Here is a 12,573-nt window from a genome sequence, read left to right on the forward strand (position 1 = left end):
ATTTTACTTGGGTAATATTGGTCTAAACACATTTTTTGAAGTATTGGTCCTGTTCGGCAAATGACAGAAAAAAAAATTGTCTACTTAGTAAGTAGCTAATATTATAAATTTCTAGTTCCTAAGACTGTCCATGAGTTTGAATGGTGGCTTTCTTATAACTGAAAATTAATATTTTGACTTTAATTTTATATTTTCCTGTTAATGTTACATTTTTTTGATGGTAATAATTAGAAGCACTATGGCTAATTCCAAAAATGGAAATGTACCGATAGACATAACTCCAAGTCTGTCAAGATTTTGAGCAGATTTGAAAAAGCTCTGCTCTGTGTTCTCATACTTTTAAAGGAATAAAATAAAATACAAATGAATAAAATTCTTTTTTAGCATTTTTTTTTCAGAAACATTTGTTGTGTATACGGAGCCAAGACATAGTTTACCTTTAAACCAGTTCATGTGCCCAGCCACCATTAAGGCACCAATTCTCTTCAAATCAATTTCTTGACTTTACTTCTCTGCTGTCCAGTTTCAGCCTGGCTCCCGACTCTTGACTCCATTTCTATTTGTATCTTTTTCTGTACACTTTAGACTTACAATGAGCTTTTTATTTTGCCTTTTCCAAAAGGTCTTATTCCATTGGCTTTTTTTTTATTCCTGAGACTTTCTTAGAATATATACATCATAGGGATGCCTGGGTGGCTCAGCCATTGAATATCTGCCTTTGGCTCACAGCGTGATCCAGGATCAAGTCCCACGTTAGGCTCCTTGTGCGGAGCCTGCTTCATCCTCTGCCTATGTCTCTGCCTCTCTCTCCCTCTCTCTCTCTCTGTCTCTCATGAATAAATAAATAAAATAAAATAAAGAAAATATATACATCATATATATCATGATACATAGAGAGTCTTATTATATTGGTCTTAATCGGTGTTGGTCCCCTCAGGACTTTAATCCATTTGGATCTCATCATGATAAAGATCCTCTAGTTCTCCTCAATAGGTGAATTAAAAAAACAAGAGAATTACACTGAATACTCATTACTTTCTTATATAATTTTAAATATTGGACAGAATAAACTACATTGAATTTTCTAGTGCTCTGTGAATAAAAGCCTATTTATTTCCACGTCTATAAAATTCCATCATATAACCCTATATTCATGATTAAATCATTTCTTTAATAGCAATTCTAACCTTAATTAGTTTCTAATTTTACCCTTAATTAGTTCCTAAGTTTTAGATTTATCTAAGAAATCAGCATCTCCTCTTAAATACTACCATGAACTTCATTCTGAAAATAGTTTGTTCTGAATATGTACTCCACTTCCTTTCTCAAGAGCCTATAATTTCTCCTTTTCCATCAAATCAATTTTAAATAGCCATCCTAAGAAGCCTCATCAACTAATCTAACTTTACTTTCTTATCTAATTATATCTTCCCCATTCCCTAATACATGCCCTCCACTTCAATCAGACCAATTATTTAATGATTTCCTGAATATGACAAATTTATACTTCTCTCTTCAGCATCATGTTTAGTTGGGAAACCTACTCTCCACATACCAAAACTGAACCCACTAATTTCATAAAGTACTGGCTTGTGCCATGTGTTCTTCACATTAACTTATATTGGATCTTGTATTATTTATGATTTTTGTTATTAGTAAGCCATATTTCATGCAATTGAAGAACGTGCTGGTGAAATGTTAAGTGCTTAATCAATATGTATTTAATTGAGTTGAATTTATATACTTAATATAATATAGGCTGGACATTAGTTTTTAAGATTTTATTAATTTATTTTAGAGAGAGAGAGAGCAGAGGAGGGGTAGAGGGAGAGAGAATCTGAAGCTGACTTAGTCCTTAGTATGGAGCTTGACATGGGGCTCCATCCCACACATGTGAGATCACCACCTGAGCTGAAACCAGGAGTCTAATGGTTAACAGATTGAGCCACCCAAGCATCCCTAGCCTGGACATTTTATTGACATTAAACATCCTAATAATTATAGTCATTTTTTTTATCTTAGTGTAGTCACTTGCTAGTTTTCTCTTCTACAGTGCCTCTTTTTTTCAGGTGTCAGTAATAAGTTTGGTATATTACTTATAATTCAAGATGATCTAGAGGTAGTTTATATGCTGAAGACAGATAATTTCATTAATTGTACAGTATAATATTCATTCAATAGCTATAAAGGATGCATTCCTTCAACAAATATTCAGGAATCTGCAATGTGCCAAGCAATGGAGATAGTATAAAGAATAAGACATAATCCTTGTCTTGCTTTCAGAACATGTCCTGGGCATGCAGGGTGAGCAGAGTGAACAGGATGTACCATGGAGTGTGATGAACTTGAAGATTATGGTAAGTGCAATGTACTCTGAAAGCGCAGAAAAGCACATCTAACCTCAGGCATTCTGAAATGACAAGGTCAACCCTGAAGAGTAGGCATTATCCCAGCAGACAGGCCTTGAGGAAATCAGAGGAAACCCAGGCCAGGGTCTAAAGGTGCAGAAAGAAAGAAATTCTTGGTTGACATGGGAAGTTTAAAGATTTAGGGAAAATCACTTAATGAAACTTTTCTGCTGGTATATTTAGTTCTGATTCAGATTTCCTATGATCTAAGTCATTTCTTAAAACTAACAAAATTACCTCAAACCAAAAGAACATGCTGGGAATAAACATTTTAAAAATAATATTGCATAAACAATTATTATTCATAAAACATTAGCAAGGGGAAAGTTCTTTTCCTTTGGTGTCAGGTCACATTTCTAAAGAGCTTTTGCAGAGGGAGTGTTCTCAGGAGAAGGAAATGTGAGAAGTGGGAGAAGATAGGAGCTAAGTAGGCATGTGAAACAGCTGGAGCCCAGCTTTAGCTTGGTCCAAGGGCAACTCTGGAGCATGAATTGCATCCAGAGCTGGTGGGACCTTGAGGCAAGAGGTCTGGCTTGTGTTAGGGAAGAGGGAAGGAAGGATAACCTCATGGATGCAGGATACAGAGACTTCCACAGAGCAGAGAGAAATCTTATGGAAAATGGGGAAGCTGTGAGCCTCGTTAGCCAAGATGCACAGCATCTGGGGAATGGGTGCAGGTGGGTGCAGAATGTGGTAAAGAGAATTTGGGCAGGGAACTAACAGGACCTTCTAAACCATAGTTACTCCATTTTAGGGATTTTAAATTCCAAAGAAAAAATACTTGTTCAATTGTCTACTATAGTTTCAAGTATTGTGAAACTTAATTGGCTTTGTTGATTTTTAGAAAAGTAAGTAACTTAGAGAATAAAGAAGTTACATACTATCCATGTAGCCTATGACACATCCGTGTGACATAATGAATTTGGTTTTAGTGAGATTGCAGCCATTTCTTTGAAGTTTTATTATATACTAGGAAACTGCACCAACAGACGTTTGCCATTAGTTTGGAAAATAACAGTCACATTATGATTTTGTTTTATTGTTTTGTTTTGTTTTAGGCAAAGCCTCAGTTTCTTTTGGTTTTTCTTCCTATGATTTTTCTTTCTTTTTCTTATTTGTTCTATTTCCGCTTTTTTTTTTCATTCCCGTCTCTCTTTTTTCTTTTCTTTTTCTCTCTCTCCCTCCCTCTCTTGCCATCTTTTTCTCTCTCCCTTCCTTCTACCCTTCCTCCCTTTTTTTCTTTCTTTTCCCAGTGTTGTGAACTGCCCATCACAGGATAACTACAGCTCAACTTGGAACTCAGAAGAAACAAATTATTTCAGGAAACTGAGTGTGCTTATTTTTGTTGCTTTTTGTTTTTCACTATTAATTCACTTAAAACTTTGTGAACCATTTTTGGTTCACTTTGTAGTCTTCTCTGGATTTTAATCTTTGGCATTCACTTCCAAAGTATGGCCCAATAAATTGAATAACATTAATTTTATTTCTTTGTCGTTAAACTTTGGAGAGTCTAAATAATGTACTTTGAAATGACATTCCTGAGAAAGAAGTCCTTTAGAGACCTCACAACCTAGAAAGCAAGGATTTCCTAGAACTGTTGTACTTAGCTAAGTTATTTATCTATTTTTGTATGAAGTCAACTTGTCATCAAAACAAAATTAATATTGCATTATTTTTTGGTCAAGGACACATTAAACATTTAGAGCAGCACGCCCAACTTTCAGAGATGTAGAACCATAAACAATTAGTTGCATATACTTCTTATGACATAAGGTGACTTTCATGATGTGCAGTGCTACTCTTTAACATTAAATGCTCATCACTATGTACTGCACCTAGGAAAAGATTATATACCAACATAATTTAGTTCTCATAATTTAAGACTGGTTTTGCCTCTAGATAGTGCTTTTGTTGATGGTTATATGAAACTCTGACATAATGGCGATTGCACTGTAGTTTTTAAATATCTGTTGTGTAGTTTTTTATGTAGCAACCAAAATATTAATGACAAGGGCAATTCAGTAATTGGTTTACTTAGTTGTTGGATGGGGTGCTGTGCCTAACCCTAGGCCTTGTTATTGTGGTGTTACATTTATATTAATACAAACTGCATTGTCTTCCTTTTGATACATAAGCTCTATAAGAAGTATTTTGATAAAGTTTTAACACATTTGCATTCACTCTCCATAGAGCTTGCATAAACTGTATATTATTTATGTAAATTTTCAATCCTCAAAATGAATAATGTCTACCTTTTCCATTCAGTTCTTTTTTTTTTTAAGAAAATTAGTGTTTACCAAATATAGGCCCTGTGCATTTTATATGCTTTCTTCCACTTTATCTTACAATAATCCTATGAATCAGGTGCTTTAAAAAAAATGAACTAAAATTCACATGCCATAAAAGTCACCATTTTAGGGTGTGTAACTGTTTTTCAGTGTATTCATGAAGTTATGAAACCATCAATATTATCTAATTCCAGAACATTTTCATCACCCTACCACCACCACCACCACCCCAAAAAAACCCTGTAGTCATTCACTGTCACTGTCTATTGCTCTCTCACCAGCCCTTAGAAAAACCACTAATCTACTTTCTGTTTCTAGAGCTTTGTTTGTTCTGGACATCTCATATAAATGAAATCATACAATATACGTTCTTTTGGATTACTTTCACTTCCTGTAATGTTTTCAAGGTTCACCTATGTGGCAGTATTTATCGGTATTTCTTTCTTTATTATAGCTGAATGACATATCGCTGTATTGACAGATCACATTTTGTCTACCCATTCATCAGTCGATGGACAATTGGGTTGTTTCCACTTCTGACTATCTTGAATGATGCTACGATGAACATTCATGTCCAAGTGTTTGTGTGGACATGTTTTCATTTCTCTTGGGTATACATCTAGAAGTACAATTGCTGGGACATATGGTGACTTTATATTGGGCTCTTTGAGGAACTGCCAGACTCTTCCCCAGTGGCTGCAACATGTTGCATTGTCACCAGCAAGGTCTGAGGCTTTCACTATCTCCATATCATGTCATACTTGTTCTTCTTTTTTATAAGTCATCTTAGTAGCCACTTGATTATGGTTTTGGTTTTCATTTCTGTAATAACTAATGATTTGTGCATCTTTTCATATGTTTATTGGGTATCTATAGATTTTCTTTGGAGAAATACCTATTGAAATCCATTCATTTCTCGTTAGGTTGTTTTAATGTGTTGTAAGAGTTATTTATATATTGTGACTTCTAGATTCTTATCAGGTATATGAGTTGTATATATTCTCTTCCATTCTGTATGTTATCGTTTTTCTTGACAGTGACTTTTGATGCACAAAGTTTCTAATTTTGATGAAGTCCTATTAGTCTCTGTTTTCTTTTTGCTGCTTGTGCTTTTGGTGTCACATCTAAGAAATCATAACCAGATCTGAGGTCGGAAAGATTTGTCTGTACATTTTCTTTGGAGAGTTTTATAGTGTTAGTTATTACATTTGAAATTTGATTGACTTTAAGTTAATTTTTGTACACAATATGAGGTAGAGTCCAGCTTCATTCTTTTACATCTATATATCCAGGTATCCTAGCACTTTTGTTGAAAAAACTAGGGGCACCTGGGTGGCTCAGTCACTTAAACAGCTAATTCTTGATTTCAGCTCAGGGCATGGACTCTGGGTCCTGAGATTGAGCCCCATGGCAGGATCCACACTGGTTGTGGAGCCAGCTTCGGATTCTCTCTCCTTCTCCCCATCCCCCACTCCTCTTCTCTTTCTCTCTCTCTAAAAAGAAAGAAGGAAGGAAGGAAGGCAGGAAGGAAGGAAGGCAGGAAGGGAGGAAGGGTGGGAGGAAAGGAGGGAAGAAGGAAAGAAAGAAAGAAAGAAAGAAAGAAAGAAAGAAAGAAAGAAAGACAGACAAAGACTGTTCTTTTCTCCTATTGATTGTGTGAGCACTTTCCCTCAAATACTAATCATTATCTTCTTTTTAAACAGACTTTCATAGGCTTTTTTATATAACTCCCAAGTCATCTCTTATTTATTTTTTTAGAGGGGGAGAGGCAGAGGGAGTGGGAGAGAGAGAATCTTAAGCAAACTCCATACTCAGTGCAGAGCCTGATGTGGGGCTCCATCTCACGACCCTAAAATCATGACCTGAGCCAAAATCAAGGGTCTGTCACTTAACCAACTGAGACAGGGGACCCAGGTGCCCCTTCCTTTATATTTTATTTTGCATTTTTGAAATCTCATTTCTTGCACAAAATGATTCTTTTCTTTTTTTTAAAGATTTTATTTGTTTATTTATTTATTTATTTATTTATTTATTTATTTATTTATTTATTCAGAGAGAGAGAGAGAGACAGGCAGAGACAGGCAGAGGGAGAAGCAGGCTCCATGCAGGGAGCCCAACATGGGACTGGATCCCTGGTCTCCAGGATCACACCCCAGGCTGCAGGCAGCGCTAAACCACTGCGCCACCGGAGCAGTCCCACAAAATGATTCTTATGTCAAGTAATTAAGCTAGAAAATATCACCTTATTCATATCTTCTTATAATAATTTTCTCTTCAGATTTGTCACAGCTTGTCAAAAGTTAAAGACAAACGTCAAGAAGAAATGCAACACGAATTTTACAAAATAAATACATTTTGGAGCATTTACATTAATATTTAAAATCATTTAAATTATAATGTGTATAGGGAAAATGGCCATATCAAAGTTATATTCTGTTGAGGTTTCCTCTCTAATAGAGATGTTCAACCTCAAAGGCTGATAAAAGACTATATACCATTCATTATAGAAACATTTTTTGAATACTTGCCATCAGACTGATTGAATGTAATTCATGAGTGAATACCGGCCATTATCACTGATACCAGGAAAACTAAAGCTTTTCTCATCTAGGATTTATCTAGGAATGGAGAAAGATCAGTAACCACCTGATAACACATCGAAGCCTTATGGTAGGGGCGTGTTGTTATAGGAGAACAAGGAACAACTAATTTTGTGTCAGGGAGTTACTTAGATGACACAAATTGAATAGATCTTGTAAATAAACTCTTCTAGAAAGAGGAAAAGGCAAATGATTTCCAGCCTACTGGATGACATATTCAAAGCAGAGACATATGAGAGAGGAACATGAGGTATGGAGACAAGGACCAGTAGTTTTGTATGACTAGATGCTAGAATGTATCTGGGAAATATGCTGGCAACGGAGGACCGACAGATTGTGGTCAAATTATAAACTTGGGTTCCCCAATGGGGACTTGATCCTCTGGGCCATTGGAAATCATGAGAGGTTTTAAGTAGGAGATGGTCTAGTTTTTATCACAGTTTATATGTTATTGTAGTGAGCTTCTTCCAACACTAACCTTCTATTATACTATAAGAGAGACAATATAATGCAGTAGTCAAAAATTTGGACCCCAGGGACAGAACTGCCAATTTAAATTGACTCTTCTCAACTGTACAGTTTATGCAGTTTTAAGTAGGTCACGTAATCTCAATGAAACCCTGTGTCCTTTTCTGTAAACCTCACAGATTTGTTGGGAGAATTAAATAATACAGGTAAGTTATTTAGCACAGCTCCTGGAACATATGACATGCTCAGTAAATGATAGTCATATAAAAATGTCTTTGAAGTCTGTCTTGCCTTTCCAATGACAATGCAGTTAGTAGGTCATTAATCAAAATTCTAGGATGACATAATGAGTTTAAGGGTTTAGTCCAGTAGCATTTGGAAATACAAGTCTAGAGTGTAAGAGTGAGTTTGGGCATGACTGTTATTGACTAGAAATCAGGCTATCACCCAAACAGAAATAGGGTATGAAGCTCTGCTAGTTGTAGAGCTTCGAAAGAGAGAGAAAAAAATAGAGAATATTTTCATAGTTTTTTTTTTTTAAGAGAGAGAGAGAGAGAGGGGCAGACACACAGGCAGAGGGAGAAGCAGGCTCCATGCAGGGAGCCTGATGTGGGACTTGATCCCAGGACTCCAGGCTCACAACCTGAGCCAAACGCAGGCTCTAAACCACTGAGCCACCCAGGCATCCCAATATTTTCATAGTTTAGGAGTATGCAACCTTCGTACAATTAAGAAAACTCTGCTCTTAAAAAAAAAAAAACAAGGAAAGAAAACTCTGCTCTTTTCCAAGGAGGATATGCACATACATAGAATATTTTGTATGGAGTTTTAGGGGTTCATGGACACCATAAGCTCATTCCAAGAACCCCTGATTTAAGAATATGGAAATATTAAAAAATAAAAATATAAGACTTGAAAAAAGATAAAGAAAAAATCCCGAATAGAATATATAAAACTTAGACTGTTTTTATGGTTACAAACCTAGGACCTTTGATGGTGAAATGGTCTAGGAAATCAAGAACAATCATTGTTCAGCATTGGGATCAGATCCTTATTCATCCATATAACCAAGTTCAAACCAAGTATCTGGCAATCTTAAATTGGGCAAGGAAAAGCCTCTTGTAAGTGACAATTTTATGGTTAAACATTTTATGGATTTCCTTCAAGTACATTAGTCAATACTGAAGAGTAGACATCAGACAAAGTATATTGTATCCATATTGTTTTCAAATGCATGTTTCTCATCACCACCAAAATGGCAAGCCCCCCCGCCAAGAAAAAAATAGGCAAGCCCGTAGAATTCCCAGAGAATGATGTTGTTTTCTAATTCTCATGTTTATGGGAAAATAGTATTTAGACATAGTGGTAGATATAGATATAGTGGTAGGAAAAATCTTCCTTAAATTATGTGTTTGGTTTTTTTCTAATTTAAACACATTTTCCATGTTTTGTAGTATCAATCTCTTTATCTCTTTTATAAAAAGGAAATAAAAGTTGAAAGCTCCTAGAATTATATTTCTAACTAGGTCCTATTGATAAAGTGAGTTTATTCTTATTGATTCATTGAATTCTTGTCATCACTTTGAACCAGAATGCTTTGGTAGTTAATAAGTTTAATCCATTGTGGGAATTATTCATCTTATTTTAACTGGTAGTAATCATGAGGATTAATCATGAGACCTGATTTTTGTTCTATGCTTTATAAACAACTAAAACTAATTAGTCTAGGAAGCAAGGCTGAGGGTAGAAGGGCAGGCTAGAGGCAGTAGGTGTTTTCTTGAGTATTTCAATAATTATGCAATCATTTATTAAAAACCTACTGTATCTGAGGAAATATGTTAGGTACTAAGAAAACAAAGATAAACACAAGACTTTTCCTTTCTTCCAAAGCTCAATCTTCATCTAATTGAAGAGTCAACATATACATAATTATAATTCACAGAGGAGAATGAATTTAGCTTCCCTGGATTTGGGAGGGTTGGGATCATGCCATGGAAATCACAAAGAAAAGGTGACTCTGAGAAAATATTCCACGGATGAAATATGAATTTACCTGAAAGGTATGAAAGGGGAAAAGCATTCCAGGTAAAGAGGACAGCATGTTCAAACGCAGGGTGGCATAAATAAGCATAATGTGTTTCTTGAATTACAAGGAGTTCACTGATGTCACAATGTAAAAAGTGGTAGAGAGGATAAATGGGCTGTCAAATATCCTGCATCTTATGAAAAAATTCCCATGAGTTTGTAAGCAGTTGCTTGAAAGCCAGAATTGATTAATCAGCTTTCTGAAGCTGTACCTTGATCATATGAAAGTTTGCTGTGATTAATTTGTGATGTTTGAGCTTCAGCTTATGATCTAGATAGGGAAGTCTTTCTTATAAAAAATCTTTACTTAGTCTGGGGAAACCATTGGCAAATGAAAGTGAAAAAATTGACAGAGCAGAGCATAAGAGCCTTACAAACTATAGCAAAGCTTTTCTGTGCCTAAGAGGTCCATGGATTTTCTTATAATAAGGCTATTTTTTTAGAGCAGTTTTAGTTCACAGGACCATAAACTTTTTCACTAAGTAATTCATATTAATGAATATGATATTGTACAAACTTTATTTGGAAAATAACAGGTAGCAATTTGAAATGAACAGGAAGAAAATAAGACCAGTTAGGAAGTTATTATAATGCAAAAATGAAGGCCTGACCTAAGAGAAAGGAAAAAACAGGATGGATTTGACAAGCATTTTTCATAGGTAAATAGTATTTGATACTTGACAGATGTGGAGAGATAAGTTTTCTAGGATAACTTCCATGTTTCCTTCTTAGTAATTGGATAGGTAGTGTTGCCATTAATGATATGGGGAATTAAAGAGTGGGAGGCAGATGAATTTGATGTTGGACATCCTGAATAAAAATTGCAGGCTGGACATAAAAATAAAGATATCTTATAGGGAATTAGAAAATGTTTCTGAAGGCTAAGGAAAGAGGAATATGCCAGAGATACATAATTGGGTCGATAGACTATAGCTATCATATTTTGCAGGAGAGGTCCACTAAAGAAGTCAACTGGTCACTCAGACAAAGATTTATAGATTGGTTTTACTTTGCATTCACCGTCACAGATCACTTTTTTATTTTTAACTATGGACAACTAGAAAATTTGTTATTGCTTCACAGTTTTTAAGACTCCCAAGAAGAAATAATTTACATAAATGATATAATTGCATCCTATCTTCAAGGAGTATTTTCCCTATTAAAGACTCCATTATAAGCTTGTGATTTTTTAGAAAAAAAATACTTTTCTAATCTTCAAAATGACTTATTTATAAGTTGAGCATGTTATTTCAATTCACATCACAGAGAAAAAGCTAAATACTTTGGAGACATAAATTTGGCTGGATGATTTACCTACAGTATTTTCAGAGATGATGCCTTTTGTACTGACTATACACAGGTTGGGAATGGCTAGGGAAATCCTAGCTCAGGGAATGAATGAACACCAACAGAGCCCAGATTCTTGGAGATATCCTAGGTCTATAATTTGGAGTTGGCTTTGTCTTTAAACCCTATAAAAGCATTTGATGTTTTAGGATGCAGAGGGGCCTGGTAAGGTTTTGGTCCTGTCCCAGTTAAGGCTAGGGTCACAGTGTCAGGCTTTTAGCGGTGTGGGTGGTTTTGGCAAGGTTGCCACAAATTCAACATGGGAAAGTTATGGGATTTGTGTATGTGTGTGGGAAGGAGGCATCAGTTCATCCTACAGTATGTTTAGGAACAGTGTCTTCTGATGCCAGTTTTAAATTCCCTTTTTGGGTAGGACTTGGTCACACTGAATAGGAAAATTCAGTGACAGTCCCTCAGTCTCATGAATCAACCCCTTCACCCTCCCACACCCACTAAAAACACGATGCATGTCATTGTACTCTGCAAAATGAATAGGAGGATAGAGGGAAGAGAATCTGGAAGATCCTGGGACTGCATGTGGTGCCTTGGCACAGACAACTGGGCTGTGTGTGAGTAGACAACACAGCCTGGGAGAGCCTGGGTGGAGGCTGCTATCAAATCCTGGAGTTTTCCATGGTAAAGTGTGTAGATAGTGCATTGGAGAAACAGTATTGGGTAAATATACAACTTCCTCTTCCTACAGGAGACCTTCAGGATGGCCTGAGACTGGGCCCCTAGTGCTCGCTCCCTTTCTCAAGGGTCCATGCTAGACTTTGGCTCCCAGGGCCCATACCTCACCTGTACAGCAGCTCTAAGGTATTTAGAAGTAAATATCTTTTCTAGGAAGGTCTACTTTCGACACACATGAACGCTGTAAACATGATCTGGAGAGGCCAGGGCAGCTTCTGGGCTTGCCCCAAGTACTACAATTTTTCTTTCCTTTTCTGGCAATATGTCCATACTTTATTCATGCATATACATTGGACAGTCTGCCAGTTGCAAACTCAGCATTGTGGGATAGAGATGCCAGCTCTACCAAACCTGGATTCAGGATGATGAGCAAGTAGTTTTGTTTTGTTTTGTTTTTATAAATTGAACAATGAGCACGACATTCTAGGAAGGTTCTTAGAATGTGAAACAACAAAAATAAGAACCCGTGGTTCTCAGAACATTTTTAGACAAAGTGTCAGAGGGATAAAAATGGAGCTGCTCTGGCTGATTTAAACCTGACTGCCCAATGTGGCTAACAAGTGGTCTTCTGTAAACATTTGGTTTTTACTAGAGCATCTTTTGGAAATAATGACCTACCTGGAAGTACACCATTCTCACCCTACTGCCATTGAAGGGCTCAGGTCTTCACACTTCACTATTTCCTCC

General features: G+C 36.1%; 1 long non-coding RNA gene across 1 annotated transcript in view; it reads left to right on the plus strand.

Moving 5' to 3' along the window:
- Positions 1-12,573, plus strand: part of LOC140608926 (uncharacterized) — an 83,910-nt gene that overhangs the window by 10,475 nt on the left and 60,862 nt on the right. Inside the window, exon 2 of the long non-coding RNA XR_012010925.1 lies at positions 2,284-2,357. This is a non-coding gene — a long non-coding RNA (uncharacterized lncRNA). The remainder of the gene's footprint in view (positions 1-2,283; positions 2,358-12,573) is intronic.

Source organism: Canis lupus, chromosome 18, assembly GCF_048164855.1.
Source record: "Canis lupus baileyi chromosome 18, mCanLup2.hap1, whole genome shotgun sequence".
NCBI lineage: Eukaryota > Metazoa > Chordata > Mammalia > Carnivora > Canidae > Canis > Canis lupus.